Here is a 12,768-nt window from a genome sequence, read left to right on the forward strand (position 1 = left end):
CCCCTCCCGTCTGCCACTTCCTCCCCTGAGTGTGAAGGCCGAGGGGGCCTCAGGGAGGACGTTGACGCGTGGGTGGCCGTCCAGTGCAGCCAGAGCCCAGGCACCAGGCCCTGAGAAGCAGGAAGCAGGTCATTGTGGTCGTACCCAGGAAAGGTAGAGGGACCCGACAGCTGAATGAGCATGTGATGGAAGCTGAGAACAAATGAGAGCCACCAGGACCCCACGCCTATGCTTTTGCTGTGGCCAGGTGCACGCAACTAGGGCTCTCACACCTGCAAGATGCAGACAGACAGACAGACCAAGTCTGCAGGACACAGTGCTGGAGAGCGGCCACAGTGCGGACAGCCTGAGGACAGAGGGCTCTGGTCTCTCTTCCCAAGGGGATGGGCGAGACCAGCAGGGGTGACCCTACCCCACCCACCCTCCTGCCCATCTCTGGGGTGCAGCTCAGTGTTAGAGCCTGCCTGGCACAGCAAGGCCCTGGTTCACCCTGAGTACTGCAAGACCAGACCAGAAACCAAAGGAAGAGACCGTGTCTGGGAATCGGCCCTGGCCTGGTGGACCCTTAAGGGCCTGGTCACCTTGAACCTGGGTTCCAGTACACCCCTCAGTCCCCAAGCTCAGTCCACACCTGTGAGTCATGGTGGCCATAGCATGTCCCCCTCCTGTCCTGGGGGTGCTGTGGTCATGATGGACAGAGAGGAAGAGGAAGCTGCAGAGCACCAGAGACCCAGGACCCTGGCCATGCCAAGGCTTCCTGCCCGTGGGGCCCCTGTTCCACATAGCCCTGTCCCCTCACTCCACAGAGGAGCCAGGAAGGAGACCTGGCCCAGCAGGCTGGGCCTGCTGAGCTCAGCAGGGACTCCCAGAGCCAGCCCAGGAAGGGACCAGCACCTAGGACCCGGCTCCCCCTGCACGGAGGGCTCTGGCTTCCCCATGTCATGCTGCAGAGTTGGGGACCTGCCCAGTGGATGCTGGTTGGCCGGAAGGGGACGGGGTGTGTGGAGGCTCCTTCTTGCCTTTCCTCATCTCCAGCCTCCCCGCGTCCCCCTCACTCCCCAGGGCTCACACAGCCACCTTCTCAGGAGACACCTCTGCCTCAGGGCCACCCTCCACGTCCCTGTCCCTGGCTGTGCTCGTTTCTGCCTTTGATCACCTTCACCTGTGTGCCCTGCTCCAGGTAAGACTGTAAGACTTCAGGAAAGCAAGGACCTCAAAGGTCCCCCACAGCCTCGGGCTCATCCAGGAATTGGAGAGAGGGGCCAGGGCCACTATACCGCCCGGGGGCGGGGGACCAGAATCGGGCACAGGTACAAAAAGCCTTCCCTTGAGCTCTTGCCAAACTCCACCCAGCAAGGAGAAGAAGGGGCAGAACTGAAGATGTGCAGATGTGTCAAGTGATCGTGCATGTCCCTCATGTCCTGCTACACCTCAATAAAACACAGGTCCAGGCAGACTCAGGTGAGGAGGAAGCCATGGTGACCTGAGTTGCTGATCCAGGCACACACACACACACACACACACACACACAACACACATACACACACACTCGCACATCCCCAGGGACGTGCAAAGATGGCAGGATTTGAGAGACAGCCTCTCCCGGCACCGCCCTCGTGTCTCTTCTGAGTCACAGGTACCTGCCATGGACCCCTCCCGAGATGACAATAGGCAGGAGTTGGGTGAGAGGTCCCCCTGCCTGTGACCATGGCCTTCCCAGCTGGGAAGGTCAGAGCCCTGAGCTGCAGGCATGTCCTCGCTCAGTTTTCTCCTCTGCAGAATGGAACACTGTCACTCACGCAGCCCACAGTCCAGGTTATTGGGAGGCTTAAAATGGGATGGGCAGCCAGGTGCCAAGGCGCATGCCTACAATTCCAGCAACTGGGGAGGCCGAGGCAGGAGGATCACAAGTTCAAGTCGGCCTCAGCAACTTAGCAAGATGCTGTCTCAAAATTAAAAAAAAAAAAAAAAGAGGTGGGGGATCCTGGGGTGTAGCTCAGAGCTAGAGCACCCGGGTTCCATCCCCTGCACAGGGTCAGCAGGCGATCAGACGTGAGTGACCTTCGGGGATGTTTTGGCCGTTGACTGGATACCCACTGCGCACATGGTTTCATCCCTACTCCTCCCACGCAGAGGGATGAGATGACTTACCTGTAAGAACCCACGCCTGTCCTTTAATCTGCTCTGTCACTGTGCTGTGACTCCCTGTGGGGTGACTACACGGGGCAGGGGAGAGTGGCTGGGAGGAGACAATGGGGGCAGGAGGAGGGCACTGCAAATGCTGACCCAGGGGCACCGTGGGAAGAGGGTGCCAGGAAGTTGGGGCCAAGAGAACCCAAGGGGAGAGACTCACAGGAACTGGCCACCTCCCGGGGCCTCCCAGGCCACCACCACTACCCTTGCTCCTCCCCTTCCTCACCCCAGGATGGCCCGGGCCTCTTTCTTAGCAGGATGACCTGGTGCAAAATGGTTCCTGTCAGCTCTGGCCTCTGCGCTGGTCAAGCGGGGGTAGCATGAAGCAGTAAGGGGTCAGTTCAAATCACTAATATCTGACCCCGGGGCACATCTGACCTTGAGTTTGAATGTGCGAGTTTCTGAACTGGCAATGACCACCTGCCAAGTCCTCAGGAGGGTGGGCAGCTTCCTCCTGCCCACACCCGGCCATCTCCATGCCACAGACGCTTCCCGAGCCTGTGGAGAGTGTGTCCTTTGAAGGGCGACATCTCCTGGGCCAGGCTGGCCTGGAGGTGACTCCAGAGTGCCCATCTCGTTCCCGTCTGGTCCCAGACTTCTTGAACTCCAACTCCTGACTGCTGCCTGGCTCCAGAGCCCTGGCTCCATGCTGGCTCCAGCCCAGTCCAGCACTGATGTCTGTTCTTCTGATTGGCCCCCAGGGGACAGGCAAGGGCCCTAAGGACTCACAGTGAGAGGAGGGAGCAGACAGAGAGGAGCTGGGTGGACCCATGGCCACACCGAGCCTGGGAGCAGGGACATGGCAGGGCAGTGCGTGGGGAGGTCCCACAGAGCTGGTCCTAACTCCACAGTGGCCAGAACCAGGGGCTGCATACAGGCCGTGAGACGCTGCTGTGGAAGCAGAGTGTCTGCGGCCAACAGAGGCAGCTCCGGTCCAGCAGGCCAACCCTGGGCCCACCAGCCATAAGCGGCCCCGTCGCCATCTTCTGGTCACTGCCAGAACTGCCGGCTTTCCTGCCGGTAACCGCCCCTCTCAGCAGGTGGACAGGCTTCTTGGAGTCTAAGCACGTGGCATTGACCCTCGCAGACTGCCCAGTCACAGGCCTTGAGCAGGGGCGAGGCTCTGGCTCCACGGGAAGAGGACCCGAGGCAAGCTGGTCCTCCAGGTGGAGGTGGAGAGCGTGAGAGCAGAGAGGCAGAGACAGGAGACAGGAGAGCGCCCGCCCCCAGCCAGGCCAGCAGAGGGAGCCGGGGGCTTCTGGCCCCTCGGCCCGGATGAAACCCAGGGGGCTGAGCTTACGGTCCAGCTGCCCCCATTAGAGTGAGCAGGCCGCTGCTCTACTTCTTGTCTCTTCTGGACTGTTCCAGAAGAGGGAGGAGCTAGGTGAGAGGTAAACGCAGCACCCGCCTTGCTGCCTTATAGCCTGGGAGGCAAAGGCAGGGGACAGGGATGCGGCTCGGTGGCAGAGCACTTGCCCAGCATGCAGGAGCCCCAGACTCAGTCCCCGGCATCTCCCTAAGATTTGATTTGTCCCTGTAAGGTTCTGGGTTGGGGCACAGCACCCCAAGGCTTTCAACTAACAAGAACCCTTTGGCCACAAGGAGAGGGGCCCAACCATGTGACTTTAACCATTGCGGAGTTTCCAACTCCCAAAGAACAGGCCAACATTTATTGTGGGCCATTTAGGGGGTGAGAACATGGCAGAAACAGAGCTGAAGGGGGCTCTGGAGTGAGGCAGGAAAAGGCAACGCTGAGCACATTCCGTTCCCAGATGCTGCCAGGGCTCCAGGCAGGTGCACATTCGAGCGTCGTAAAAATACTCATGTCTGCCGGGGCCCTGGTGCACGCTGCAAGCCAGCCAACCCAGAGACCGGAGCAGAAGGATCACAGGGAGACTGAGGTAGGGGAAGCACAAGTTCAAGGACAGCCTGAGCTACTGAGCAAGACCCTATCTCAAAATAAAACTGGAAAGGACTGGGATAAGGCTCAGCGGTAGAGTGGCCTGGGTTCAGTCCCCAGTTCCGGGGGAAAGCATGCCCGTGCCTGAGCCAAGCAGCCCCCTGCTTTCTCCTTCCCAGCTGCACCTGAGCTTCTGACTCAGTAGAAGCGGGGTTCCTGAAGAAGAGGGAGGAGGGGGAAGCTGCAGATAGAGCAGCAAGGGTCCAGCAGTGGTCAGCCTCTTGGAGGGGCGGGGGAGGTGCACAAGTCAGCGGTCGATTCTAATCCCAGGAGCACTCTCTGACCCTAGGTCACCAAAGTTCTCCTCAGGGAAGGAGAGGGTGCCCACAGGGAGGACTCCACAGGACAGCAAAGGCCAGAGCAGCGTGGCACCTGTTGTCCTGCTGTAACCCCAGTACTGCACATTTGGTTCTGAAAAGGAGAGAATGAATGAACCAGTGGATGAAGCTGGAGAGATTCAGAGCATGAACCCTCCAGGTCTAGGCCTCACTGCCTGACTTTGAGTCCCAGCCCCGCTTCCAATAAGCTGTGTATCCTGGGCTAAGCTACTAACCTCTCTGGGCCTCACCTCCTCAACCAAATTGGAATAACTGCACCACATTATTGTAGCCATACTCCATAAAGGCTCAGGGGCGTTGCTGTCTCCATGGCCTCTGTTACATCATGACCACCCTACCATGTTCACAGGGGATGGAACAGTGGCCTCTGTGCTTCGTCTCACATATCCAAAGCAGGCTGGGCAGCCTCCTGTCCTTGCTCTGCCCGTGCAGCCTCCTATTTTGGCCTCCTAGGAGAGCCCTCCATGCCTAACAGACCTCGTCCAGGGGTCCTACCCCTCACACTTGAGCTGCCCCAAATCCAAGGGCCAGGCCACCTCCCTGCAGGCCGGGAGCTCCAGACAGGATCTGAAGTGGACCACACTCCTCCTCCACCAGGGGGCGCTCGATGCCCACAGCCTATTTATCATTCAAAGGCTTCCCCTGTTGTGCCAGGCCCTCAGCCCAAAGAGGGGTTCCTGGAGATTAAAATACAACAAGGGGCTCATGGTTTAGTCGAAAGGACATAAACAAAGTCAGGAAACAAAGGATTCCCTCAAAACGTGAGAACTGCTGCTGAAGTCAAGGCCAAAATCCCAGAGGTCTAGTGAGGCGGGCGCTGGCCCCTCCCTTCCAGCACACACAGGGAAATGGCAGACGGATGGCCAGGGTTGCTGGGCTGGCCTCCTTCTCACTCTGCCTGGTCTCTGTCCCCCTTGAATTCTGGGAATGGAGGCCTTGAAAACACGTGGTCTGGCCTGTCCCCAAATGGATCCTCAGCCATGGGGGTGTTGGGGGACCTCAGCCTTAGGTCACTCTGCCCTTCCCCGTCTGTTCCACAACCCCACCCCACCGTGAGAAGTGGGATTCCCACCCAAAATGTGAGCAAGAGACTATTTTATGTTTGTGTTTTGAAGTACTGGGGATTGAACCCAGAGGTGCTCTACCCCTGAGCTGTATCTCAGCCCTGTTCATTTTTTATTTTGAGATAGGGTCTTACTGTTACCAAAAGCTCAGTCCTTGTCCCCAGATGTCAATCTAATAAGGAGGACACAGTTTTGAGAAAAAGGAAAAAGGTTTATTGCTTTGCTAGCAAAGGATAAACACAGGGGACTCCTGTCCCAGAGGCTGTGATTCTGCCCGTCAAGGGGAACACGGGGTTTTTATAGAGATGATTTTTCTGAAATCTTCGGGTGCCTTCCCCAGTCTGAATTACTCGGTTCCTGTGGTGGGTCTGTGCTTAAGGACAGATAACTCTGCCTAGGATAGGGAAGAAAGGTCGTCCTGTTTCCCCTGAGATTAGGGAGGGGAAGAGATTAGGGAGGAGCAGGGAAAAAGAAAGAGAAACAAACATGTCTGTTTTAAAAATAAATTGCAGCAGGGCATGGTGGCACACACCTGTCATTGCAGCAGCTCTGGAGGCTGAGGCAGGAGGATCGAGAGTTCAAAGCCAGTCTCAGCAAAAGCGAGGTGCTAAGCAACTCAGTGAGACCCTGTCTCTAAATAAAATACAAAATAGCGATGTGGCTCAGTGGTCCAGTGCCCTTGAGTTCAATCCCCGATACCAAATAATAAATAAATAATAAGTCGCAGCGGCAGAGTGGCAAGGGCTATATTCAAAGCATAAAGTGGACCACTCTTCCATTACTGAGTTACCAAGGCTGGCTGTGAACTTGGCAATCTTCCTGCCTCAGACTCCTGAGAAGCTGGGACTGCAAGTGTGTGCCCCCGTTCCCAGCACGGAGATCAATGGGAAGACCTCCCTGTCGCCCAATCATGCTGCTCTTTCCGACTCCTCCAGGCAGCCCTTGCGGGATCGGGTCTGGGTGCAGACAGGTTCAGTCCCTCCGGCTCATCTTAGAGCAGGGCCGCCCCGCATGGGCAACTGTGACGGACACCTGGGGTTCCAGTCATGTAGACAGATCCTGGGTCCAGCTTCGCATCCACTGAATCAGGATTCTCTCTGGCTGGGGACTGGGGATCTGCTATTTGAAGAAAGTACTGTGGAAAATTCCTACGATCTGACAAGTTTAGGAAACTCTACTTATCAGGGGTTATGGGAATTCCTGGCCCTTCCCTGGTGTTCAGTGGGGCTGGTGGGATGGGGTGGGGTGGGGTGGGGTGGGATGAGACAGGAGCCGGGGCACGTCGAATGCAGCGCATGGGCATCAGTGGGCTTAAAGAGCCCCTATGCTGAGGCTCCCCAGCTTCCCCCACACGGCGTCGGAATACCTCTCGGTTCCTGGAGGACTGGGGCATTCAGGGGAGTGTCCACTGTCTAGGGCAGCTGTGTCCTGCTCTGAGCCACATAATGCACAGAACAGCAGTTCCCAGGCTGCGCCTCACCCCAGGTCACTCCGTTGTACAAATCAGTGGTTTGCCATGAGCTACTCCATGTTGAGGCAGGTGCCAGGGCAGAAGGACTCTATACCTTGTTTGTGCAAGTGAACGACCTCACCTGCCTGGCACCACCAAAAAGCACAAACTGACAAAATAACCCTGCCAATTAAACTGGCCACCCCTGGACCTATCAAATAAGTTAGAAGCAAATAGATGCATATCAGAAAAACCAGGCCCAGGAGCTTTTCAGTCCCCAGACCAGCCAGTGAAGCAAGCCCCTCACCTGAGAACACACAGGAGGAGCACCTCAGACTGAGGAGCACCCCAAGACGGATCACAGCCGCACACACCAGCCTCATCAGACTCTCCGGTGAATGTGTCCCAAGGTTGACAGACCACAAACTCCCAACTCTGCCCCTGGGCTCCAGCTCGGCTAGCTCTCTCTGCTTGGTGAGGCCCACTTTGGAGCTGCCCGCCGTCCGGAGCCTGCTCTAGAGAAGTCCTGTGCTCTGACAGCTCCCATCAGGTTCTTCTGCGGGTTCATAGTCTTCTCTGACCACCTGCAGCTACTCCTGAGCTGGGCATGCCCTCTGCCTTTGCTCCCAGGGCAGCCTCCAGGGACCTTGTGGCCCCTCATCCTTTCCTCACTGTGGTGTGTGACTGGAGTGTGGACGTTCATTATTTAAGACTGGAGTAAAAGAACCTGTAATTGCTGATGACCCCAGGTGACCCCCAAAGGCTGGGTGGATCACAACTGCTGAAGATGTTGCAGCTTGTGAGTTTATTGTTATCCAGTTAATCCTGACATTGTGGAAAGGTGCAGACTTGTTGGTCGGCTAATGGCCCAGATGACTCACGACCCAGAAGGGGGCTCCGGAGTCCACGTGGAGGATTCAAAGCTGCGCCCACTGGGCCTCACGCTCCCAGGTCAGCAACATTTGTTGGGCAAGCAACAGAAAGACCAGGGCTGCGGAGAGCTTGACCCGCCCACGAAGGCACTGATGGGCCAGGGTCAGGGGACAGTGGTGGCCTGGACCTGCCCCTGGTCACCGCTGAGGTTGTGGCTCACAGCACCTCATTCGTAGACCTTGCAGCTGGGTTTGCCACTAGTTGAGGAACCTGGGAGGGAGGAAGGAGCTGGGAGCTGGAATCCCAATGAGAGGGAGAGTAAATCCAGCAGGGGAGGCAGGTGGGGGCTAGAGGTCATGTGCTGGGGAGGAGGGAGGGGGCTAGAGGTCATGTGCTGGGGAGGAGGGAGGGGGCTAGAGGTCATGTGCTGGGGGAGGTGGGAGGGGGCATAGAGGTCATGTGCTGGGGAGGAGGGCGGGGCTAGAGGTCATGTGCTGGGGGAGGTGGGAGGGGGCACAGAGGTCATGTGCTGGGGAGGAGGGAGGGGGCACAGAGGTCATGTGCTGGGGAGGAGGGAGGGGGCTAGAGGTCATGTGCTGGGGGAGGTGGGAGGGGGCACAGAGGTCATGTGCTGGGGAGGAGGGCGGGGTATAGAGGTCATGTGCTGGGGGAGGTGGGAGGGGGCACAGAGGTCATGTGTTGGGGAGGAGGGCGGGGCTAGAGGTCATGTGCTGGGGGAGGAGGGAGGGGGCACAGAGGTCATGTGCTGGGGAGGAGGGAGGGGGCTAGAGGTCATGTGCTGGGGAGGAGGGCGGGGGTATAGAGGTCATGTGCTGGGGGAGGTGGGAGGGGGCACAGAGGTCATGTGTTGGGGAGGAGGGCGGGGCTAGAGGTCATGTGCTGGGGGAGGTGGGAGGGGGCACAGAGGTCATGTGTTGGGGAGGTGGGAGGGGGCACAGAGGTCATGTGCTGGGGAGGAGGGAGGGGGCTAGAGGTCATGTGCTGGGGAGGAGTTCAGGATTGGAGGTTTGGTGGGGGCTCATAAAGACACTCAGTGCCCTCACCAAGGTGTGCCCCAGGTCCTCCCAGGTGGGCAGTGAACTAACATGAGGTTCCTGCAACAGACAGGAAGGGCAGCAGTCCTGCCTCTGCCCCGACTCTCCAAGTCCCTGCTGGCCGGGGGAGCACTGCACATCCTAACATGACAGAGAACCTTCCCCTGGACCATCATTAGGACCACTGAGTCAGGGTGGCCAAATTAAAAGTCGTTGTCCTGAGTGCCATGCACCGCAGGGAGCAGGACGGGGAGCTGTCTTCTGCCGGGGTGAGGATGAACTCCCCCTATGAGGAGTGGGTGGGGCTCCCGCTCCCTTTTGCCCTCCAGCTGGAACAGGGACCTGTGTCATTCAGGGTTAGTTACCCGAGAGTTCCAGCCCAGTTACCTGGGAGATGGGATTCTTCTCCACCTGCCCAGCGGTCTTGGCCTCAGGGCTGGCACTGCTCACTCTTGGGGTGGGTGGCAGGCACCTATGGGTGGGGAGATGGCCATGGCTTTGCAGCTTTTGCAGTGGGGACACTGAGCCCACCGTGGCATCGCACTTGGACTCCTACCTGTGAGGATGCTGAGGGGCCAGCTTCCTGGTTTTTCACTGAGACAGGAAAGTCCAGGAGGCATATAAGAAAGAGACCGAGCTGCAATTCTCTCACCCAAGCCCTCCCTGGGCCCAGATCTGTAGACGGAATCTGGAAAGGGGCTCACACAGCGCCCTGTCCTTGGCTTACTGACCACCTGCTTTCCTAGAGGAAGAAAAACCTCAACATGCCCGAGTCTGGGCTCCCGTGTAGGGTGTCCCCATTGCCACACAGGTCCAAATGCACAGGATATTGGCACCCAGCCGCAGATTCCACACCGAAGGCTGCCCCAGGGCCTCTCCCCAGCCCTCAAGCTGCCTCACGAAACAGCCTTGGTCCACAGGGCCCGCTCCTTCAACCCCCCGGGACTCCAGCCCTAGTGTTAGGGGTTGAATTGTGTCTCCCACAAATTCACATTTCTGGAGTCCTCAACCCCAGTACCTGAGAATGTGACCTTATCTGGAGATAACCAAGTTCTGAAGAGGTCATTAGGGTGGGCCCTAACCCAATGCAATTATGTCCTTCCGGAAGAGAGCTCTGTACCCAGACACACGCGCAACGGGAAGATGACGTGAAGACACACTGGACGGACGGCCACCTGCCTAGGGCAGCAGACCTTTCCTCACCCCCTCAGAGGGACCAGCCCTGCCCACACCTGGGTCGGGAGGTCCAGCCTCCAGCACTGAGATGAGAAGTCCCTGCTGCCACACCTCCAGTCTGTTAGGCAGACGCAGCAATGAGGACCCCAGGGTCCTCACTTATGGGCCCAGGGGACGCACCCTCGAATGAGCCAGGCACCGCCCGCTTGACTTTCCTGATGCCCACAGAGGGACACTCTCCTCCCAGCCCAGGTTGGCCCCTCAGCCCCACACTCCAATCTGAGACAAGGCCTCTCCCATGAAGAAAGCCCTGGTCCCCAGCACAGGACCCCTGACATGTGCACTCAGGGAAGCCGCTTCATCGCTGCAGACCCAAGAGCACATCTGCTTACTGATGCAGGAAAGCAGGAAGAAGTCACACGTCCCCTAGGAGTCCCTAGGACACGCGGCACCTGCTCAAAGTGACCTGGGGACAAGGAATTCCCAGATTTCAGGAGTACTGGAGCCAGATGGACTGGGGACTAGGAGAGAGGTCAGAGAGGGGATCGAGGTCAATTAGGACGCTGGCGGGAGTGGCCTGTCAGAAGCATCGAAGAAGAACCCATGGACGAGTGAGCTCCTGAGCCACAAGCTGTTCCCATGTCTCCTTTGTCTGCCCTGTGGGACGCGGCACGTCCATAATGACGAGCTATAGGCAGGGACGCCGCAAATGGTGACAATGCACCAATCTGTTCCAGGAACGCTGGCCTCATCCGCCTTCTCAGAAGTGCTGGGGTGGGGGAGGCACAGTCAGGCAACCAACATCCTCCCTTCCCAGGCCTCTGTCCTCTGCCTCCTCACAGAGCCTCCCACGGGAGAAGGAATTGGAAACACCAAGCAGGGTGAAGCCCTGGAATCCTTCTAGGAAGAGGGACGAGGAAGGACAGACGTGGCCAAAGATGGCTGTGGTCTGGCCTTTGTGGAGGCAGGGCCCGGGGTGCAGGACACCACAGAACCACAGCTCCAGGCTCCTTTTCTTTCTTCCAATTTAAAAAAAAAATGCTTTTGGGATTTAAAAATTTTTATATTCTTTGCAATACTGGAGATGGAAACAGGGTATCATGCAGGCTACACAAGTGCTCTACCACTGAACTGTATCCACAGTTCTTTTTTAAAAAAAATATTTTTGAGACAGGACCTTGCTAAGTTGTAGAGACTGGCCTCGAACTTGCGGTCTTCCTGCCTCAGTCTCCCAAACACTGGTACTATAGGCATACACCACCTCACCGGCTTCTTTTTGAATTTTTTAAAATATATGATTCAGGGCTGAGGGTGGAACTCAGTGCTGGAGCACTTGCCTGGCATGCCCTGGGTTTCATTCCCAGCACCACAAACAATTAATAAAATAAAAAATGTTATTTATTGTCATGGAAAAGGAAAGAGAAAGGGCAGGAGGGAGGGCAGGAGACAGAGTGGGGAGGGGAGACAGTGGAAGTCTTCTTGTGCTTGTCCATCTGGCATGGTGACACCTATCTTCTCTTTTCAGAGTCCCTTTGTGCAAACACAGGTAAATGTGAATACGCAGGAGAGGGGCAACTAGGAAAACTGTCCCCTTCTTTTTGGGACTGGATCCTCCAGAAACTCCTCTTTGCATGAGGGGTAGAAGTCAGTGCACCTTGTCCCCACCCTCTTTCCCTCCACCGGGCCCTGCTGACCACCAAATGGTCAGTCCCTGGCAGCAGGGACTGAGGGGGCTCTTCCCCACTTTGAGGGTGTGTAGGGTGTGTTAGGGGTGGCCTTATTTTTGCCTCCCTGATGGCGAGAGGACAGAGGCCTCAGGGGCTGAGGTATCTACACAGAGAGAAGAGTGGGCAAGTCACATGCTGTCCAAATGTTGTGGTCCCCTTGCTGACCAACGCGACTTGGACCAGCAGAGAGGGCAGAGCACAAGCAGACCATGAAACACTGCTCGGGAGAGGACCCAGGCTCAGATCCAGTGATCTGTGCGTGGATCGATGTCCTCTCTAACACCCTGGGGGGCTGGACCCCTGGGGACATCTGCCACATTTAGAGACATTTTTGGTGGTCACGCCCAGGGTGGTGGTGCTGCTCTGGGCATCCAGTGGATCAGATGGGTGGGTGCTTAGCATCCTCCAAGGCACAGCCCCCACCACAGAGAAGGACCCTCCCAGAATGTGTGGTGCTCAGGCTGAGGACCCTATCCTGGAGCCCGACCGACCGCAGCCAACGGCTCCCTCACACCACATGGAAACGCCACGGACCGGAGGGGATCCTCCCCCTGGGAGCAGGGATCTGCCCCCTGACCCCCACTTTGTGCAGGGCTGAGAGGTGCAGGGACAAAGGTGGTGGCTGCCGGGTCCAGTCCGGGAATGGCGGGACGGAAGGGGACAGAGTAAAAGGCTCGCGAACAGCCACTGTCGCAGCCCTGGAAGCTCCGGGGCCAGGCCTGAGGGTGCCGAGGGCTGGGCGCGCGACGGCCCCGCAGCGGCAGCGGCAGGGACAGCTGGTGCGGGCGGGTGGGCTCGCCCGGGGGATCGGGTTGCACGGCGTCGGGCGGGGCTTGGGGTGGCAGCGGAGGCGGCCGCGGGCAGGCTGGGGGCGGGGCGCGGGGTGGAGAGCCCTGGCGGAGAGTGACGTGGGGGCGCCAGATGCTCTGGGC

This window comes from Sciurus carolinensis, chromosome 3, assembly GCF_902686445.1.
Source record: "Sciurus carolinensis chromosome 3, mSciCar1.2, whole genome shotgun sequence".
NCBI lineage: Eukaryota > Metazoa > Chordata > Mammalia > Rodentia > Sciuridae > Sciurus > Sciurus carolinensis.